The following is an 18537-nucleotide window of genomic DNA, read 5'->3' on the forward strand; positions in this document are numbered from 1 at the left end:
ATGGTAAATGTGATGTGAGTCAGCCCATGATTACCAAGAAAATTGGTGTGATTTAGGTGACATTGATTGAAGAACAATTTGAGGTGACATTAACTGACAGAGAGCTTTGAGGATGAGGAAAGTGTGTCTTCCTGCTGGACTCTTCGCTTGTCTGTTCCACCTGGGATGCTACCGTGTCACTTCTGAAGAAGCAGCAGAAAGAAACTGCACTCCGTTTGGAGAGAGGCATAGGGATATTGAGGGGATCTGAGAGTGTGTCACCTGGGAACATGTGAAGGAAACGCAGAAGAGACAAATAAGAGAGAGGGCAAAGGCTGGTCTTTGAGTATGTGAAAAATGGTTATGAAGAAGAGCCTTGTCCATAGAGCAGAAATAAAGACCAGTGGGTGACAGCTAAAGGGAGACTGGGTGGAGATTGTCCCGTGGGCGGTCACAGTGGCATGTGCAGAGCTGGGCCTACTCTTCCTGGAGGTACCCAGCAGCATCGAATGAATAAGAGGGCCACACGGCCTCAGAGGATCCCCATCATTCCAAAAGGCAGGCCGCATGAGTAACGTTTGCACACTGCACCACCTTCTCTATCGATCCATCAGCCGTGGCAAGGGGTATGGAGCACGCCCAGTTGCCAGTCTTCAACACTTGGGTAATTAGGCACCCAGGGCAGGACCTTCCTCTATGAGTGACCTTTGGGAATCTTTGCATAGTGGAAGAGTGTGGGCCTTGGGGCCAGGCAGATCTGGGTTTGCGTCTTCTCTTGGCCACTTCTGGCTACACGACCCCAGATGAGCCACTGACATTCAGCATCATCTGCTCTGAGGTGCAGACCCTGTGCAGTCAGTGGGGCGTCCTGTCCTCACGGAGCTCACTGCTCTCGTCTATCTCCTGTTCTCTGAGGCAGGAATGATTATTACTGCCATGCAGCAGATTGTAAGAAATACATGAACTTTAAGCTGGGGCTAACCCAGAGTTGGTTCCCTTCCCAATCTTTTCTTTGCAAGGAGCTCAATATTTGGGGCATTTCTAGGAAATCCTGGGCACCAGCAATCCTCATGGGCCCTTATGTGAAATATGAGGCTGCTGACCATCAGGAACACTTTGTCACTCCTTCCTGAATGGCTGCCCTCCAACACGGTCTGCAACTCTGCCTGTGCCACCCATTCACTAACTTTCTCTTGGAGACCCTAAGTGATTGTTTCTTAGAGACCCTACATACAATTCGTGGCAGTGGGTGAGAGCGAGTGAGGGAAGCTGGGGGCAAGAGTAGGGTAGGCACTCTTTCTCAGCAGGCAGGGGTCCCAGGTCCTAGTTTTGCAGAGATCTCAGTGTCCTGAGACGTCTCCCAGTTTTAGAATTCACTTCCAGCCTGCAACAAGCAGCTCTTCCTATCCACTTTTCAAGGTTCAGCCCAAACACCACTTCCGGTGGGAAGCACTGCCTGGCTTCCTCTTCCCCTTCCCCTCAACATCCTGTGCCAATGTCAAGGCTGGGTCTCAGTTCTCCCATCTACAGCGTACATCCTTGAGGGCTGGGACCAGGCTCTGATTCTCTGAATCCATCTGAATATCCAGCTCCATTGTGGGAAGATAGTTTGCTGTTTCTTTTTCTTTTCTTTTTTTTTTTTTTAGGTGTAGATGGACTCAACACAATGCTTTTATTTTTATGTGGTGCTGAGGATCGAACCCGGGTCCCGCCCGTGATAGGCGAGCGCTCTACCACTGAGCCACAATCCCAGCCCCTGCTTTTTCTTTTTCAACCTTCTTCTCACGATTCCTTTTGTGAAGTCGAGAGCAGGGCAAGGAAAACAGAATTTATTCACTCAACCAACTTTTTGCAAATATTGATTCATAAACTAAAATCTGCTCACAGCTACTCTACGTGTGGCCAACATAGTGTTTCTGATGTTGTTAAAAAAAGAGTTTTGCTGGGCGTGGTAGCACATGCCTTTAATCTCAGCGGCTCAGGAGGCTGAGGGAGGAGGATCCCCAGTTCAAAGCCAGTCTCAGCAAGAGCAAGGTGCTAAGCAACACAGTGAGACCCTGTCTCTAAATAAAATACAAAATAGGACTGGGATGTGGCTCAGTGGTCGAGTGCCCCCGAGTTCAATCTCTGACATCCCCCCAAAAGAAAAGCAACAACAACAACAAAAATAAAACAGGAATTTTATACACAGCTGTGGATTTCTGGGCTCTCTTGAATCTTTCGTAGCGCAAAGCTGAGTGGTGGCCACCCTTCTAGATGCCTTTTCTTCTTCATACTGTCCCCATTCAGCGTCACTCCTTTGGGCTCCTGGTCAGTCCGCATAGACATTTGAGTTTGCAACCAACCCCAGGCTTATTAGCTGTTGACACTAGTAGGAATCCCACAAAATGTGGAGCTGGGAGCCATCTGCCTTCCTGGTTAGCTCTTGACCCACTGTGTGATCTGCTTCTCCTGCCCTCCACCCCCCAGCTCAGGATTCTTCCTCCTCCCTCTATGACCAAATCCTTATTGCCACTGTGGGTGCCGCACCTCCCACTGGTCTTGCTGGCAGATCTGGGGCAGTCGACAGAGTTCTGAAGTCCAGAACAGCTTTTGGGATGTGCTAAGGTGGGCAAGGGTGTGCCCCAGCCAGGTGCCACTCCAGGTAAGCCGAGGCCCCGGCAGTGTCTCCCCATGGGCAGGTTTCCAGACAGGGGGAGCTTGTTTGGGGTGACCACTCACTGAAGGGCTGGCCCACTTCTCCAGAGCCTTCTTTCAAAGACACCCCCAGCAGCCGCCCTCTGCTTGGCCTGGTGCAGTGACCTCGGGTTTGCCCATGCTCTCAGGGCAGCAGGGACCCTGCTGAGGTCCTGTTTCCTGCCCTCTGCAGGCCCAGATTTCAAAGCTGTTGATTCTTCTCCTTCCCTCCTGCCCGCCTCCCGTCCTCCTTTCCTCCCCGACATTCCTTGCTTCTTGTTTATATTGCAGAAAACATCTGCGAGAGTAAATGACTGAGATGAAAGATCTTGGCAAAAGGCTATTTTTCTTTGCTTGGCTTAAAGGGGGACAGATGAAGTCTTCAGCCCCACCCGTGCCTCCCCCAGCATGACTCCCTCCCCCGGCTCCAGGGAGGAGAGAAATGGATCTGAATGAAGACAGACCAGAAGGTGGCCCAGCCGGCCCGGGTCCCCAGGCAGGGGAGATTGTTTTTCCAGCAGAACAGGCTGGCCTGGAGGAAAAGTCTCCGTGAGGGTGGAGCGGAGGGAAAGAAGATCTGCAGCTGGTTCTATGGGGGTTTTCCTGAAGCTCTGCAGGCCCGACTCCCACCGAGATCCACTCTTCTCTTGCTCCAGGCGGCAGACTCCATGTTCTGGGCTCAGTGGCATGTTATGGAGTGGCCTGTGATGGCCACCTCACCAGCCTTTCCCCGCTCTAGCTCCTCCATCCTGGGCAGTTGTGCAGGGCACAGAGTGATATCTTGGGCCTCATGTTTCTCTCTCCTGCTTCAAAGGAGCTGTGTGGTTTTTAGACAAGTTAGTGACTTCTCTGGTCCTCAGTTTCTCCATCTGTAAAATAGGGACCATGATACCTACTTCTCAGAGCCAGAGTAAGGATGATGTAATAAAGCAGGCTCCACACACAGAACCTGGCCTTTACTAAGTGAAAGTGATGGTGGTGGTGATGATGATGATGATAATAATTCAGTGTGGGTAGGAGGGAGAGACTCATGCAGAGTTACTAGGTAGCTTTTTGAAACTTGATCTCCCCTTCCATGGATGGGGCAGAGCTCTTTCCCTCTCACTACAGGATTGTGACATAACACTGGGCAAGGACATGTGGGCCCTGGGAGATGAAGGTGTGTTGGGGAAACCCATGCTTGGCACTGTGCCAACTCTCCCTCACGGGGGAAGGGGGACCTTGTCATCCAGATGAACTGTTGGTGCCATGCACTTTGAGGACAGACCAACATGTGCTGGCTGGGCTGAGTGTCCTGGTCCCAGATCCTTGCTCCAGGGAGCCCCCACTTACCTGGCATGGTGGCACAGGGTTTGCAGGTAGCTGCCTCAGAGGCTCTGGAGAGCAAGACGGGGGGGGGGGTGACTGCCCTCGGAGCAGCCTGGGATGCGCTCCCTCCCCACTCTCACCTGCTGACCTGGCTCAGGACCTCCCTTTCTTTACCCTGTTGTCCACACTTCTTGGAAAGACCAAAACCAGATCTTAGGAGGACATCAGTACCTGGGACCATGGAGATGCAGATATCATTTGGGAAAATAATGAGCAGATTCTCACCAGGATGGGACATAGGGCAGATAAGTTTGGGCTCAGGTATAGGAGGAAGAAAAGCAGGAGGGGCAGAAGTCTAGGAGGAAAAGCTGGCAGCTGAGGACAAGGGCAGGGCACTTCCTTCTGGTAGCATCGCCATCCAGCCTGGGTCCAGGCTCGCCCACTGGAACACTTGCTCATGGAAGATTCATCTGGGGGCCACAGAGTTGAAGGCCACGCCTGACGGCCTAACCCAAGACTTCTGGACCTGGTCTGCCAACTCTTCCTTGCACTGGAGAGAGGAGACATTTCGTGCACACCAGCCTCCCTCAGCCAAGGCCAGGGAAGAAGTCTGGATCTGTATCCTCCTTCCAGTCTCTGTAGCCTGCACCCTCACACTGGCTGAGGCAGGGAAGGAGGATTGGCTGTAAGTGCATCTTGGAGCTGGTGACCTGGACCCTGGTTTTGATGCTGGCTGCACAGTAGCCTGTCCCCGACCAGGCTCACTTAGTATTATTTACTCAACTGTATATTAAATAGTGGGGAAACTGAGTCTTAAGAGGTTAAGCAGCCACACAGGGACGAGTATATATTGCAGAGTCACACTTTGAACCAGGGTTTGTGTGGCCTCAAAGATACAGCATTCCCTCTCTACTAGACCTGCACTGTTCAATAAAATGTCACTACTAGCCACATGTGGCTATTTAAACCTAATTAAATTAAGTAATTAAAAGTTTCATTCTTTAGTGACACTAGCTACATTGCAATGCTTAATAGCCACCTGTGGCTAGTGACTGTCCAGTTGGGCAGTGCATCCTATGGAACATTCCATCTTTGCAAAAAAAATTGTTCCACTGGGTGCCGTGGTGCAGGCCTGTAATCCCAGTGGCTCAGGAGGCTGAAGCAGGAAGATTGCAGGTTCTAAGCCAGCCTCAGCAACTTAGCAAGACCCTGACTCAAAATATAAAAAGGGCTGAGGATGTGGCTTAGTGGTTAAGTGCCCCTGGGTTCAGTCCCTTGTACCAAAAACAAAAAGCAAACCAAAAAACTGTTAACAAGGCAACAGGATGGTACCAAGGCTCTCTCCTGTTTTCACATGGATTCAGTTGCAAACTCACCTTCAGCCCCTCCCCTCCTCTAATCCACACGAAGAGAGAAGGGTGATTATTTGCCTGGCTTTTTGAATGGGCACATTGAAGAGAAGGGGTGGGTGACCCATGGGGGCTGAAAGCCAGGACCTCAGCCCCGTCCTCCCTGCCATATGGCACCTTCCTAGCTAGATCTGTGCAGAATCAGGGCCTGGCTGGTCCCTTTGGGGTGGAGGGGCCTCGGGGGGCTTAACTCATTCACCCACCAAGGCGGGCCCAAAGGTCACACTGCCGACCCACAGCCGCCTCTTCAATCAGTCAGCCTCTGAATGGGAGCCTGTGAGCAAGCTCTACAAGAGCGCAGGAGAAAGGGGCTTTGGGTGGGAGCCGGGAGCTGCTCCGAGCCCCACACAGAAGCCAGCTCTGTGCAGCACTGCCCCTGGCAGGCAGGACCGGAAGGGGCAGCCAGCTCCAGCAGCACATCAGCCTTCCTGTTCTGATCCTGGCTCCTATGGGACAGTCCTCCATCCTCAGTCACCACATCGAGAAAAGGGGGAGAAGAGCAATCTGAGAGTCAGACAGGCTTTCTACGTTGCCCTGGGGTGGTGCACACAGTTTACCTTGCATCTTGCAGCCACCCTGGCAGGCAGATGAACATCCACAGTCATCCCACGGGTGGGCTGTGGCACACAGAGAAACCTGCTCCAGGTTGCCCAGGTAGATGCTGACAGAGGGGAAGGCTGCCTGTAGCCACGTGTCCCTGTCACGGGTCCCTCAGAGCCACTGAGAGTGCTCAGGTCAGGTTTTGTCCTGCAACAGCTCCCTTCACACAGGCATTAAAGACTTACCCATTCCTTTGGATTCACCATCAACGTGGGGGGTCTCAGAGTTCAGGGACCATATTCTGCTCTAACTAAAACCCGCACCTGGACCATGCCTGGTGAACAGAGATTAGGTGGAGGGGTCCATGACTGAGGTTGAATATGGGAAAGAGACAGCCGTGTCACTTGGTTCCTGTCAGTTGTGAGGCAGTTACTTGCCTCAGAGAAAGAGAGGAGATGGCAGAGGCTGAGAAAGTTCCATGTCTGTGTCCTCCTTAAAAAAGCCACCAGGAACAAAGAGGAAGGACACCACTACTTTGTGGGATGGGATCTGCATGAGCCCCAGCTCCCCAGATCTTAGGGACAGTCCCCAGTTCCTTCCTCGCCCCCTTGGCATTGTTATGGAAACTCACTCCAGGGGTCGATTTCTGGGGTACACTGGAGCATCCCTGGCTGGCTTGGGGGGCTGGGTGGAGGCTGTAACTGGAGCAAGAGCTGTGAGTCAGAGGGGAGCAGGCTGCACAAGACCTCAGCCAGGATGAACTGAATCTGCCCATCTCCCCCCACTTGCCTGCCCTCTCCCCCGACCTGCACAGGTTTGCAATTCATCCGCCGTCCTCACATGCTGTTCCTGCTATCAGATGATGAAAATGGAGATTCATCTTGAAGAAAGAAAGAAGGAGCTTGCTTCCCCCTTCCTGGTCTATTTGAGCCCCACTCCCTCCCCCATCACCATGTGTTCCTGAAACCTGGGGCTGTTCCAAGTCCTAAATGTGCTGGAAAGTATATCCCTGAGCAGCTGTGAACCTGCTCAGGCTGCAGTGGCCCAGGGTGAATCAGAAACCAAGAGATAGGCAAGCTAACAATGCAACCCCTTGTTCCTGCGTTGAGAGAGATCACCATCAGCGCCAGGCTCCTGGGAGCGAGGAGCAGTAAACACACACACACACACACACACACACACACACACACACACGCACTCACACACACACACTTGCACTCACCATTTGCCTCTGGGTACCATCCACTCACCTTGCCCATCCAGGGTAAACATTGGGGAAAGGAGTTAGCTAGCAGGCCCAAGGTCATTGTGACTGGTTAGCCAGGCCAGCCTCTCCACAGAGCCTCCATTCCAACCTCCTATTCTTTCCTTTCACAATAAATGGGAAGGCAGTGAGGAAAGGAAGGGGAGTATCTACATGCAGCCAAATGGAGTGAAATCATCTCCAGGTTTCCCACTGAGCCAGGGGACATGAAGGACAGGGGATGCATAGCCCAAGGGGCTTCTTGGAGCCTGAGAAGATTTTAGAAAGCCCATTTGTAGGAACCAGACACACTGGAAAAAAAAAAAATAACTTGCAGGCAAGTTCTGAAGCAGGCCTGGTCACAGAGCTGGCAGCCGCTCAAGGCCGCGGTGGAGTCGGGGCCTTCCCATCAGGCCTGATTACAACCACGCACGGCCCCTGCCAACTGCAGGCTCTGCATGCCAAGTACCCACAGGGGTCTGAGCCACCCACGGATACAGCCCTATTCACACTCACCACATCCTGGCGGGTTGGGGGTGGGAGTTTCTCTTCAATCACAGATGGATAAACTGAGGCTCAGGCACTCGAATGCCGGAGGCAGTTGGTGGAAAAACTAGAAATTCAGTTCCTGAACCCAGTTCCTAATGGTTGGGTTCTGCCCACCAGATGCCTCCCATGAGCCTGACCTAAAAGCAAACAAGGAGGAAAGATCAGCACAGACTCTCCCCAACGTAAACATCCCAGCGCCTCAGAGGAGGTAGACGCAGCCCGAAATCCACAACATTTCCAGGGTGGAAAAAGGCCTCCATGCCAAAACCGGCCCAGCAGGATTCCATCAACTCCGAGGCACGTGGGTCACCTTCAACTTTATTCTGTCTCCTTCCCCACATCTATTGTCTGTTGCGTCTCAGAAAGAGCTCTCCAACCTTGTCCCCTTTGTTCCCTTTCCAAGCACCATTGCCTTCAATGCACGTGGTCATCTTCCTGAGTTATCCAATTGCCTTTCCCTTCTCTCCGTTCCTTCAGGCCAAAAATGCATCTGGTTTGTCAGGCTCCCCAGCTTAAAAAGCTCCCTGTTTCCTAGTCACACAAGACCCTTTATGAAGTGGTGACAGACCCAGTTCATCCTCATTTCTTGTTCCTGCCCAGATACCTGCCATGCCAGGCAACTGAGTTGTTTTTTTCTGTGACACCCCAGTGCCCTTGCACATGTTTCTCTTTCTGTCTGGAAAGTCCTCCTTCCAACGCTGTCTCTCTGTGGGAAACTTATATCCACCCTTCAGAACAACTCAAATTCCCTCTGACTCATGCGCAGTCCTGTGTTCCTGCCCCTATTGTAGGGCTTCTTTGAATGGTAACAATCGTTTGCTAGTCTGCCTATCTCACCAGGCTAGCCTTTAGGGATATTGGGCCCTGTCTGGAGATATTTTCTGTTTTCATAACTTGTGTGTGTGCTACTGGCATCTAGTGAATGGAGGTCAGGGATGCTGCTAAACACCCCAAATGCCCAGGAGAGTCTTTCCAACAATTATATGTCCCCAAATGTTAATCAGGTTGAGGTTAAGAAGTCCTAGACTAGGCTGCATGTCTCTTGCGGTGAATTCTTATTTGTATCTTTGTATCTCCAGGGCTTGGTCTACAGAGGTGTCCAATATCTATTTTTTAAAGCGCACACACAAACAGAACTACTTGATGGTGACCTATTTTCTACCTGTAGGACTTGGTTCACCAAATTAGCTCTTAAGTACATTGACCAATAATGAACATGTGTATCAAAGAGGATAAAATAAAATAGGTTCCAGAACCAAACGCCTTACTTTCAATGCAGAAAACAAAAATGGTATATTTATCATTAGAGTAGACCCCAAGATTAGGAATGAATGCACATCCCCACCAGAGCACTTCTTTTTAAATTAGGGTCTGTGAGAAAGAAGTATCAGGGAAATCCTCCAACACACTCACGCAGCAGGAATCAAGCCATAATTGGTGCAGAGGCTGCAGGCCCGGCTCCCCATCCTATGATGGACACGGCATGGACAGAACCCATGAAAACAATTAAACTCTGGACAAATAGGTCTGATGAAGAAAGGCAAAAGGAATTGACAGTATTTAACCTCAAGAAAGTGATGGCTTGAAACGTGTCCCAATAGATACTTTCCAGTAACCCAAGAAGTTGTCAAAAGGGGGGAATGTCCAGCCACTCTTTGGCACCCAGGACCCAATAGGAAGAAAGAGACAAGGAGGAAAGAGGTTAAATGACTCTGGATCAGCAAGTAAGGGAGGGTTAGGCGTGAACCATGGGAGCTCATTCCTGAGGGTCCTGGAGACCCCAGTGTCTCTTGCCTCTCTTCTAGGTTATTTATGTCCTTATTCCAGCTTTAGCCCTGGTGGACGGCTGGGGAGGAGGTTTTCTGGCTTCTGGCCTTGCTCTAGAACTTTCCTTTGAGCTGGAAGGGCAGGAAAAATGAGAGGAGCCTGGGAAGTGGGGGATAGAGGCATATCAGAAAAGCAAAAAATAAAATATAAAAGGTGAGACAGGAGGAGAAAGGAAAGCAAGAGAAAGAGGCCGCTGGAAGGACATCAGGAAAATGTTGAGGCTGCTGGAGGCCCCGGCATCTGGAAAACAGACTGGGGGCTATATTTAGCCTGCCATGACTTGCAATAATTTGTGTGAGAGGGGGAAAAAAGGAAAATGTGAAGTTGGCGTGGTTTTCGGGAGGGAATGAGTTATAAGAAAGGAACGGCTCGAGGGGGCAAGCTGAGCATGAGGCCGCAGCCCCCCGACAGTCGGAAGGGGCGTCTGCACAGCGCAGGGTCAGGAGTGAGTGATGGTGTTTACTGAGCCTGATCCAGCAACTGCCCCATCCCCATCCGTCCCGTGGGCTCCCCACCCAGAGTGGAGGGGGCATATCTGGACATGCCAGGCAGCCTCTGGACTGCAGCACCCAGACATTCCCCAGATGATTCAGGGTGCTCTCTGGTGAAGTGAGGGCCAAGGCAGGGGCTCTGGATGGGGGCGCAGGGCTGACGTGAGCAGCACTCTGTAAATTCTAGGAATGTGTATACATTGCCGCGGCCTTTCTCCAGCTGGATTATAAATAGAGGATTAGTTCAAAGGCAGGCAGCCTTTTTAAAGAGATGCTGCCAAGTGAAGCCTGCAAACCAAATACAGTAAAACCTCCTTAAAACCCGTTCGTTTATTCCAAATAGTATATAAGTCAAAGCCACAGCACTTCTTGGACTGCCTAGGGGCTTGACTGTCCTTTAGGAAGTAGTCTAGAGGGTTCACCCAGAGCTTGGGTGAAACCTTGGTTATCCAGTACAATTCCAGGCCTTCTGGATGGTGGAGCTTTCTAGCTAGCTCAAGGTTCATCCTTTTAAACACATTTAAACCAGATTACAGGTACACACCTACAATCCCAGCTACTCAGGAGGCTGAGGCAGGAGGATCTCAAGTTCAGGGCAGCTGGGGCAACTTAGGAGACATTGTCTCAAAAATTAAAAAGGGCTGGGGATATAAGGGCTCTACTCAGAGGTAGAGCACCCTGGGGTTTAATCCCTAGTGCAATATAAATAAATAAATAGATAGATAGATAGATAGATAGATAGATAAATAAGCCATTTCGAAAAAACCAATCCTTTCAGATAGAAGTTTTTCTAAGAAAAAGTTCACATCACCAGGTTTCAAAATAAAACATACTGATCTTAATCTAACATCTTTGCTCCGTGTAGGGTCATTATTCTAAACCAGTGATTGTGCTGTTATTCCAGTTTCAAAACCTTTGAGAGGCATTGTATTGCTGCACTTGTGGGCTTTGTGGGTCTCCTTCTTATCATTTCATCTCTTTTCTTATGGCCACTAGTTACTTTTCCCAGTTGTTGAGAAGAATGCTATTTTACCTGTAGCAACTTCATGACCCATCTTCTTTTTTGTATAATTTGCGTCTTTTAGTCTGATCTGGGTTGAGAACCAGATATGCAAACCTGTTGAAATTCTGTGTAAACAAAATGAGCAAGGAACCTAGCCTTTCCTGTTCCCGTAGGACTCATCCAGTCTCTCTTAAGGAATAACAGGCCATCCAGCCCTCTGGGGAACACAGTTGCTTTGAATTATATGCTACTTTAAATATACCAATATGGGCCTATCTAGATAATTTTGGCTGCTTAGACATCTCTTGGCTCATGCCTAGGTTCTGGTCTGATTTTAGATAGTGAGGTGTCTGAGTTGGTGTGTTTTGGATAGAGGAAGCCTAACTCTAATTTAAAGTCTGTGTTCTCAAGGCCCTTGCATTTGAAGTCATTGAATTTTTTGCCTGCCTATACTTGAAGCTGGTAGTATGATCAACCCAGTACAGGAAAACACACACACACACACACAAAAAAAAAAAAACCCTACAAACAATTATCTTGCCCACTGGTTCACGAATGTCTCATTTTCTTTATCCTGGAAGGTGATGGGAATTTTAGGCAGGATGCTAAGAAGAGTCAGATGCAGCACCAAAGAACAGGAGAATTGTCCCTCAAAGATACTGGACTGCAAGTTGGTTTAATGAAGCAAGTAGAAACTGGATATTTGAAATGGATTAAAATAGGTCAAGCCAGCCCAGAAAGGTCCAGAGGTCTTTGGGTTGTTTTTGGTATCTTCTGGAAAGTGGTGAAACTTTTTCCATGGTTAATTGGTGCTTTATAAAGCCTTCAACCAGCTGATCTCCAGTTGGCAAAGATCAGACATTTCTGATGGAGAAATTAAGCTTTAAAAAGAGGAATGTTAGGGCTGGAGTTGTGACTCAGCGGCAGAGCGCTTGCTTAGTATGTGTGAGGCCCTGGGTTCAATCCTCAGTTCCACATAAAAATAAATAAATTTATTTTTTTTATTGTGTCCAACTACAACCAAAAAACATTAAAAAAAAAAGAGGAGTGTTAAAAAGCTCCCATATAAAAGCATAGGATCAGACTTATTTTGTTCTCAGACAGTATCGGGTTAAGACATTGGCCCCTTTGCTGAAGGTGTTCATCAAGCCAGAATTCCCACATGCTCATCTGACCTGTTGTCATGCCCCACCCAGCCATGTTCTATAGCACCTGCCCACATCCCATCTTCACATATGACCTGCCCAGGATGGCTTTGACCTGACGGTGACCCATCTATTGGCTAGCCAGCTTGCTACAAAAAGATAAGCTAGGGTAAATAAATCCTCTCAGGGGAATCTAGAATTGAAAAGGGGCTGGTTCAGTTGACCATGGACATTGCAGCTAAGAAATTGTGTGGGGGGTATGGAGTGAGGGCCGTGTTGTCTGTCCATCTGGAAGTGGACCTTATGGTGAAGTGGAAGCCAGAAGTAAGAAGTGCCAGAGTGGAGCACAGATTTGGCAGGGATGGGGGTGGGGGTGAGGGCGGGAGGGGCAGGGGGACAAGGCGGGATGGACACTTAGTACACAAAGCCCCTGAGAGAGATGTCTGAGTTCCCTACAGTTCGTCTGTTCCCACGAGTTCCACTTACACTTGTGGATTTCTGGGCATTAGCTTGAGTAGGTCTCTGTTCCTTGCAACAAAAAGAGCTTTGCCTAAGACTGCCAAGATCCCTACAAAACAGTTGCTCAAACGTTAGGAACTCAAAGCTAGATCCATCTTCATGCGACCGTCTATAGCTTAAGGAATTCTATTTCTTTAACATTTCTCAGAAGACCCATTTTCCAGCATTTTAATCCTATGCTGTCTTCCTCTGATCCCTTCTAAAGATTTCCAAAGCCTTCATGTTCCATTGCTATGACTGGTGCCAGGGTTGCCCCCGGAGATGCTAGGATTTATTGTAATGCACACTGTCCTCCTGCTCATCTGTACTAGGACTGCTCTCTGCTTGGTTTTCTAATAACAGAGCTGCCCTGCTGACTGACACAGATCTGCCTCTCCCATAACCTGATACTCCCCACAGGGCCAGCCCTGTCACTAAATGTCAGGGCAGGAAGAGGCTTGATGATCATCTAGCCCAACCCTGTCATTTTAGTATGAGGAAACTGAGTCCCAAAGAGACTACATAACTCACCCAAGGTCAGGCAGAGCTGAATAACTTGTTTTTTTCCTGTGTGTTTGTGTGTGTGTGTGTATGTGTGTTGTGTGTGCACGCGCGCACACACGTACGTGTGTGCTTTTGCCATTATTGAACTTTATCCCACTAGTTTTAAAATTCTTTAGAGGGCATTTTGAACTGAGTATATTCAAACTCAAACACATTACTTGTGATCCTTTATGACTGACAGAAAGGAGTGTGCATATTCTGGGGGCTGAGGTGGGAGGATCACTGAAACCCAGAAGTTCAGGGCCAGCCTGGGCAACATAGTGAGACACAGACGAAAACAAGACAGAATGAGCATGCAGGCGTTCCACACAACTCTGGAAATGACCAAGGTAGAGTGAATACAAAATACTGTATTATAATAAAACAAGTTTAAATTTGTTGTGTTTTAGAATATGTTATAGTAATGTACAGATACTTTCTTAATACATATATTATATACATATATGATGTGTCTATATAACATAGACATGAACTTTTAATACACTATATAATATAATGTGGTGGGAATTGTGTGGGTTCATACTAATTCTGTTTCATGTAATCCCACTGAGTTGATAGTATTTGTTCTTCAAAATGAAACACTCATAAAGAAAAAAAATGATAAAATAATCTTAATAGGATCAAAAGAATATATTTAATAAAATTAATCAAGCATTCTTGGTTTATTATTATTTTTAAGTCTCTCATAAAAATAAGAAGAGTGGGGCTGGGGCTGTAGCTCAGCGGTAAAGTGCTTGCGTCGCATGTGTGAGACACTGGGTTTGATCCTCAGCACCACATAAAAAAAATAAAGATACTACATGTATTCATCTACAACTCAATAAATACTTAAAAAAAAATAAGAAGAGGGGCTGGAGTTGTGGCTCAGTACTAGAGCACTAGCCTAGTATTTGTGAGGCACTGGGTTTGATTCTGAGCACCACATATAAATAAATTAATTAAATAAAGGTCCATCAACAACTAAAAATAATTTTTAAAAAACAAGAAGAGATGACTACTTTGTTAAAAAAAATACATTATTCTTTAAATCAAAAGTCAAAGATATTTTTAATGGCACAACATGAGAGACATTTTCTTTAGAAGTAGAGATACAATAAGGATGTCAGTTATCATTTTTACTATATAGTTTTACTATATAACAATCATTTTGAAAAATTTCCCAATGCTCTAAAACAGGATACAGTAATAGGAGGTAAAACTCCTGGGATAGACACGAATAAAATTAAGATTCAGTAGGACACATTAAAGTAAGTTACATAAATAAAAACCAATAGGTGAAGCAAATTATGACAATTTCCTCCATTGACCTGAGAATAAACAAATACAGTTCCTTTATATTCAGAATTTTAATGCTGGAAGGAATCTTACATATGTATCTGGTCCCCAGAAGATGCTCAATAAATATCTGTTGAATATGTGAATTAATTACAATATAGCCTCATTTTATATTTCAAATAACAAAACCTAGAAAGATTAAATGATGTAAAGAAGATCACTTTAAGGAAAATGGCTTTTCTTCATGTATAAGATTAAATGGTGCCACCTGTAATCCCAGCAGCTAGGGAAGCTGAAGCAGGAGGATCACAAGTTCAAAGCCCACCTCAGCAATTTAGTGAGGCCCTAAGCAACTTAGCAAGACCCTGTCTCAAAATAAAATAAAAAAAAAAAAAATTAAAAGGGCTGGGGATGTGGCTCAGAGGTTAAGCACTTCCATCCCAATACCAAGAAACAACAACAAAAAAAAACTCAAGAGACATCACTGAGACTGAAAGGATTTCATTCAGCAAATAGAGCTGAGACAAATTAAGGATTTGAGGGTAAAAAATGAATTTGGAAACTCATCATACATCATTTCCAAAGAAACTCTATGTATGATTTAGACCTTTAAGTGCAAAAACAAAGCCACTGAAAAGAACTTCAACAGATTTCTAGAAGGAAATATAGGTGAATAAATCTATCAATCTCTAAATGAGAAGGGACTGTGGACTAAAAGTATTGGAAGAATCATGAAAGCCCTTGGACTGACTACATAAAATGTTAACACCTCTACTTTGGAGGACAATATAAGCCAAATTAAAAGGCAAAAAAAAAAAAAGTTGGGAGAAACAGAGACATGAGGTTAATATTCTTTAGGAGTTCATGTGGCTTGACAAGAAAAAGTTAAATGGGCAAAGGACAGGACATGGAGTGTCCATCAAGGGAAGTGCAAAAAACTTTGAAATATGTCAAAGCTATCATTTTTGTAGGAAAACAAGCAGTCTCATTCACTATTAGGGAAGAGAAAACTGGCACAAGTTTACTGAACAAAACTTTGGTCCTGTGTATCCTGAACCTTGAAAATGTTCTTTAGTTTTGACACACTCTTGGGAATTGCACCTATGGTCAGGTTGCTAGACTTAGCAAATAAAAAGATAAGATGCCCAGTTGAATTTGAATTGCATGAATACAATGTAGACTTTTTTGGAGAATAAATTTGTACCAGGAAATATTTTGAGTATATTTATACTTAAAAATTATTCATTGTTTATCCAAAATTCAAATTTAGCAGAGCTCTGTATTTTATCTGGCAATTGTTGTCTATAGTAATAACCTAAAATGCAGCAAATCTTTGTTTCAATTTAATTTTTTTTTTAAATATTTATTCTTTAGTTATAACTGGACACAATATCTTTTTTTTTAATTTGTTTTTATGTGGTGCTGAGGATTGAACCCAGGGCCTTGCACGTGCTAGATGAGCGCTCCTCCACTGAGCTACAACCCCAGTCCCTCAATTTCATTTTTAATAGCAAAAATATTGAAAGAAAAAAAGAATATAAATTATACAATGTCTGCTCTCAGACCACAATGGAATTAAATAGAAATCCATAATAGAAAGATAGCTGGAAAATCCCCAAATACTTGGAGATTAACAACATGCTCATAAATAAGACATGAGTCAAAGAAGAAATTTAAAAATACTTTAAATGGAAATGGAAACACAGCTTATCAAAATTTGGGGAATGAAATGGACCTATTTCTCAAAAGTCACAATCAGGTGGAAACCACTCAAGAAGAAATAGAAAAATGGACTAAGTCCTTGTCTATTTAATAAATTGGATCAATAATGAATAATTTTGCAAAATAGAAGACACCAGGTCTGTATGGGTTCACTAGAGAATTCTACCAAATATTTAAGGAAGAAGTTATACCCATTCTCTACAATCTTTTTGAGAAGATAGAAAAAGAGGAAAAAAACCTGACTCATTCTATGAAGCCAGCATCACCCTAATACCAAAATCAGACAAAGATATTATAAGAAAAGAAAATCACAGACCAATTATTTCTCAAGAACATGGATGCAAAAATCCTCAACAAAATAGCAAACTGACACCAACAACATATAAAAAGAATTATGTACCATGATCAAATGGCATTTACCCCAGTTATATAAGACTGGTCCAACATTTGAAAATCAATTATGCAATTCATCATATCAATAGACTAAAGAAAAATAAAATCAGATGATCACATCAATAGATGCAGTAAAAGCATTTGACAAAATCCAACCCCCATTCATGAACAAATTCTCATTAAACTAGGAATAGAGAGGGACTTCTTCATTGTAATAAATACACCTACAAAATAAAAGCTAATATCTTTCTTAGCAGTGAGAAATTCAAAGCTTTCCCACTAAGATCAGGAACAAGGTATGGGAAAATCACCACAGCCTTTCAACATCATGCTAGATAATGCAATAAGACAAGAAAAGGAAATAAAGGTATAGAGATTGGATAGGAAAAATATAACTCTGCTGCAAATGACAAGATTGTCTACATAGAAAATCCAAAAGAACTGATGGAAATTCCTGGCGCTCATAAGAAGTTATAGCAGGGTTGCAAGATACTAGGTTAAGGGCTGAGGTCATGGCTCATAGAGTGCTTGTCTAGCATGTGTGAGGCACTGGGTTCAATCCCCAGCACCACATCAAAAACTAAACAAAATAAAGGTATTGAATCCATCTAAATCCCTTAATATAGGGCTGGCATGTGGCATACACACAATATGTGGCAGGTATGGTTATGAATAATAATAATTATTATTATTACTATAGCTTTCTGTAGACCTTCATCATTTAAAAAAATATTTATTTTTTTAGTTGTAGTTGGCATAATACCTTTATTTCATTCAATTATTTTTATGTGGTGCTGAGGATCGAACCCAGGACCCCACGCATGCTAGGCGAGTTCTCTACCGCTGAGCCACAATCCCAGTCCCAGACCTTCATCATTTTTTTTTAAAATTTTGTTTTAGTTGTATTTGGACACAATGCCTTTATTTTATTTTTACTTGGTGCTGAGGATCGAACCCAGGGCCCCGCATGGTGAGCACTCTATGCTGGGCCACCAACCCAGCCCCCCCTTCATCATTTTTTATCTGAATTGTATCCTGGGTTTCCTGGCTTCTATTCTCTCTTCAAATCTCCCCTCCAAATAGCAACCAGACTGAGCTCATTAGAATGCAAATATGACCATTATCAGTCTCCGGATTAAAACTCTTCAAGGGTCATCCACTGGCTACAGGGTAATGTCCATCAACATGATGGATGAGGTCCTAAAGTTCAGGATCCTGCCCACATTTCCCATTATATATTTCCCCACTTCTGCTTCAATTTTATTGTAAAAGACAAGAAACACAGAGTTCCATCCCACCCATGTCCAATGTTTGCCCACATTACATACACACCATATTGCAGTTCATAGCTACTCAGTGCTGCTCTTTTGCCCCTGTAGTTCCTTAGTTCTGGAATATTCCAGACCACTCTTGGGGAACTCTTCTCCATTAATAGTCAGCTGGTCACTTCTCCAATGAGCCAGGACTGGGTCTCCCTTATCTAGGAAGGCCACCATCATTGCATTTACTACACTGTTTTTTAAGAATCTGCTTTTGTGTCTGTTAGCCCTACCAGAGTATAAGCTTCTTGAGACCCAGAATTTGGGTTCTTTTGAATCCCCAATATCCAGTAAGGTGCCTGGCTCTCAATAGGTGCACATTAAATGTTTGTTGCATGAATGACTGTATATTGGCATTGGGATAAGCACTTTACAAAATAGATGCTTTATACCCACTTAACAGATGCAGTATACCCATTTAATAAATGAGGAAGCTGAGGCTCTGAGAGACCAAATTCTTGCTAAAAGTCAAGGTGGCAATTCCTGAATTCCAGAACCCATATTCCTATTGCTGCACTACAGAGTCCCTAGAAAGGGGTCTCTTCTGGGGCCTGTTGGGTGTTTAGAAGTTAGTGTCCTGCCAGGGGGTGGTGCAT

The sequence above is a fragment of the Marmota monax genome, unplaced genomic scaffold (genome assembly GCF_021218885.2).
Source record: "Marmota monax isolate L192 unplaced genomic scaffold, Marmota_monax_Labrador192_F-V1.1 WCK01_AAM20220418_F8-fsc00001, whole genome shotgun sequence".
In the NCBI taxonomy this organism is placed as follows: Eukaryota; Metazoa; Chordata; class Mammalia; order Rodentia; family Sciuridae; genus Marmota; species Marmota monax.